The sequence below is a fragment of the Ricinus communis genome, chromosome 6 (genome assembly GCF_019578655.1).
Source record: "Ricinus communis isolate WT05 ecotype wild-type chromosome 6, ASM1957865v1, whole genome shotgun sequence".
Classification (NCBI taxonomy): domain Eukaryota; kingdom Viridiplantae; phylum Streptophyta; class Magnoliopsida; order Malpighiales; family Euphorbiaceae; genus Ricinus; species Ricinus communis.
The window spans coordinates 13,472,968-13,476,807 of record NC_063261.1 but is presented as its reverse complement, the minus strand read 5'-3'; the positions used below and the strand labels follow the sequence as shown (position 1 = coordinate 13,476,807).

Sequence of the window (3,840 nt, the reverse complement as noted above, 5' to 3'; positions counted from 1 at the left end):
TTAAGTAATTAAATAAGCTAAAAATATTTAAAATATGTGGCTTTTCTTCATCTTTCTTTTCCAATCTATCCATTTCTCATTATCACTTCTCTAAAAAAAACTTAATTTGTTTCTTAAAAAATTAAACAAGAAAAATAGAAATTATTATTTTTATCATTCAATTAAAAAATTAAAAATAAATTAAACTTTTATTTATTTTCTTATATTTACATTTTAGTAAAGTGAGAATGAAATACAAGCTTTTACCACAAAACAATAAGGGAAATATTGAGTTTTCTTAAAAGATTTCTAGAAATATAGAATAAAAAAATAAAGGAATATAAAAAAAATTAAAAAATTAGAGAAAAAAGAAGAAGGAAAATGCAAGTAATTTATTGTACTGATATTTGAAGAATTTCATGTGTAAACCTGTAATATTTTTAAGAGATATCATATTTAGTGGCAACCAAAAACATAAGCAATAAATTAAAATCTAAGGAAACAATAATATAACAACAAATATATATATTTATTGGTTAAAAAGTTAATAAATAAACTATTGGGACAGTGGGCTCCTACCAGCCCCTCTACTTCTGCCATTGATCTTATTAAATATAAATTAGTCAATTAAGATATTTAATTGACTAATTTATATTTATTTTAGATATTACAATAATAAAATTAAAAAATTAATTATTAAATTTTCAAATTTTTAAATTATATGAGCTAAATTTGTTTAGTTATAAAATAAACAATATTCGTTCTTGAATGGATAAAATAATAATAAGTATAGTTCGGGTAATTGAAATTGAATATATTTATATTCTTAACTATTTATATTGTTGCTTTCAAAAAAAAAAAATTAATAGTGTTAATTGTTCAATAGTTGACTGATTGATCTATTTTTATTGGCCAGTTTAATTTTTAATTATTAATATTATTACCATTATTAATCAATACATATTAAACAATTTGATCATAATTTATAGTGTAATATAGTGAAAAATAACAAATTAAATACGAATGTGAACTTATTCACAATATTTATTCATAGTATTTCTTATATCACAAAATATGTGAAATTAAGTATTTTGGCTGTTTTTCTAGGTTCAGCTTATCATTAGTTCTTTAACCACACTTTTTTAGCTCAACATGATAGGTTTTTGTTTGGTTATTCATTTGATATGTTCTTTTCTTTTCTCACCCTTAAGAGAAAGGTCAAACAGTCGTGATCTTCAACTTTTTGAACAAATAAACCCAAAATTTCAATTTTAAAATTATCTAACGTCTTAATTTTACTGAATTCAGCACGTGTTACGCACACCTCACTTAAATTAATCTAAAATATTAAGATTTAAAATTAAAAGTTTGACTCTTACAATCTTTATTTGCTTTTTAAAATTTCTATTAATTGCATTCATCACCAAACTACTAATTAACATCACCTTATCTCATGGCTACTATCACTTTAAGCCCAATAACTAATACTAACTAACACACTACCACCAATTATGGGTGTATATCGATTCAGTAATCGAACCGAACTGAATTATGTAGATTTTATAAACTGAATTCAGTTCGGTCAATATATCTGTTTATATTTATTTATTTTCTATATTATGATATTAAATAGATATCATTTGAGTGTATGAGATGCTTGCCATTTCTTTCTTTTAATATTTTTTTATTTTTTCTAAACAATTTATAGTCTTTTTTAATCTTAATTGAAATACTAACTTCTATCCTAATATTTTTGTATTAAATTTAATAATAATATATTACCTACAATTAAATCAATTTCATAAACTTATTAAAAAGATAATGTGTTATATAATATATAAAATTATTTTAGTAGTGTGTTTTATTTTTATCAAGAACTGAATAAGAGAAAAATAAAGGAGAAAGTATTTTAATATTTTATTTTATTTTTATTAGAAACCACAGAAAGAAAAAAATAAAGAAATTAAAGTTTTAAGAAAAGAATTTTAAAATTTTTTAATAGTGTATTTTATTTTTATTAAAATAAAAATATTTCAAAAGTGCAACATACGCATATTGAAATTTGGCTCACATAAACGCTTACCACCAAAATAACCGTAGGAATTTGTTATTTATGTATAGAGAGTTCGGTCAGTTTGGTTTCTTTTTTTCTTTGCCATAATATTCGAACCGCACTAAAATATAAAAAATATTTAAAATGAAAATCAAACTTTGGTTCAAAGATTACGCCCCTACCACCGCTAGCCAACATGGTCTCACCTCAATTGCTATATACTGGATTCAAATTCATTTAGCATTATGTATCTAGGATTATTAACATGTCCGGTCCGCAAAATTTTAAGCAAAAATGAGCTTAGTTGAAGATTTTATCCATAATCAAAAGAAGAAAATTTGTGAGCTCAATATATAATTTTTTTACTTTATCTTTTCTGATATTTAAAAATTAACTTTCTTTATTTTTTCTCTTAATTTTTGTTTTACATACTCTGTTGTCTTTATAATTTTTTCGCTTTCGACTTTAATCTTTTAAGGTTTAAAATATTAAGGATTTACCGGATCTATCAACAGCTACCAAGTCAACTAATAACTAGTCATATATTTGTTAGTCTGTTATTATCTTTTGTAAATATAATTTTCAAGTAGCTGTCATATATTTTCTATTATTATTCTGTTGTAACAAACTCATCTCCTCCTTGTAAAGGATATACTAGATTCATCAACAGCAATGCAGTGCACTAACAATAATTTTCGAGAAACCTATTAATGATTTATTGTATCAGAGCCTAAGAAGCTAATCAAAGCTCTCTAAACCGATCCATCCATGTCCTCTTCAGTTCAAGACACTCAAATTATATCTTTCAATGCACCTTCACATCTTCCCACAAAATTATCCCAATTTAATTTTTCTGTTTGGAGAACCCAACTTCATTCAGCTCTTATAGGCTATGATTTACTCGGCTATATTGATGGCACCAATCCCAAACCTGCAACAACAATTCCTGACCCAAAAGACAGTACCAAAACCATACAAAATCCAGAATTTACACTCTGGTACAGATAAGATCAACTGATTCTAAATGCCATTTTAGGAAGCTGTGCAACAGACATACAATCTCACATCTCTTATGTTACCTCCTCTAAAGAAGCATGGGATCGTGTTTGTGTTCTATTTGCCAACAAATCCTGCACTCGCATTGTGCCTCTCAAAGAAAAACTTCACAACAACCCACGAGGCACTCGCTCAATCACAGAGTATATGCAGGATTTTCGAGCCACCGTTGATGCTCTTGCCATAGCTGACAAACCCATTGATGAAGAAGACTTAATCATACATGTTCTTGCTGGGGTCGGACTAGATTTTGCTCCTGTTGCTGCTGCAACCCGCTTGCGTGATAATCTAATCACCTTTGATAAATTGTTTGATAAGTTGGAGGCTTTTGAACGAGAAAACAAACCTAAAACACTCACAGATCCATCCATCACCCTGGCAACAGCTAATCATGTAACTTGTCACTCAAATCAAAATCGTCCATGGAACTCTCGCTCCAACCAAAACTCCAATCGCCACACATGGAACACCAACTACATAAACCAAAACTCATCCACCTCCAACAGCCGCTCTAATTGGAATTCACCTCGTTCAAACAAGTCTCTAAATTTATCTACATTGTTTTGCAATTACTGTAAGATACCAGGTTATCAAAATCATGAGTACAGTAAACTAGCTCGATTTCTTCGGAACGACAATGTGCAGACTGGCTCTACACCACGTGATCAAGTATCTCAGCCTACTATCAACATGACATCTCTCAACAGGCCTTCATCTCAACAATGGCTATTCGACATTGGCGAATCTCACCA

General features: G+C 27.9%; 1 non-coding gene across 1 annotated transcript; it reads left to right on the top strand.

The window, feature by feature from the left end:
• The first annotated feature begins 3,283 nt into the window (after positions 1–3,283).
• LOC112534647 lies at positions 3,284–3,422 on the top strand. The gene has a single exon (XR_003078935.1). It is a non-coding gene; the product is annotated as a small nucleolar RNA Z247 (small nucleolar RNA).
• Positions 3,423–3,840: the final 418 nt, after the last annotated feature.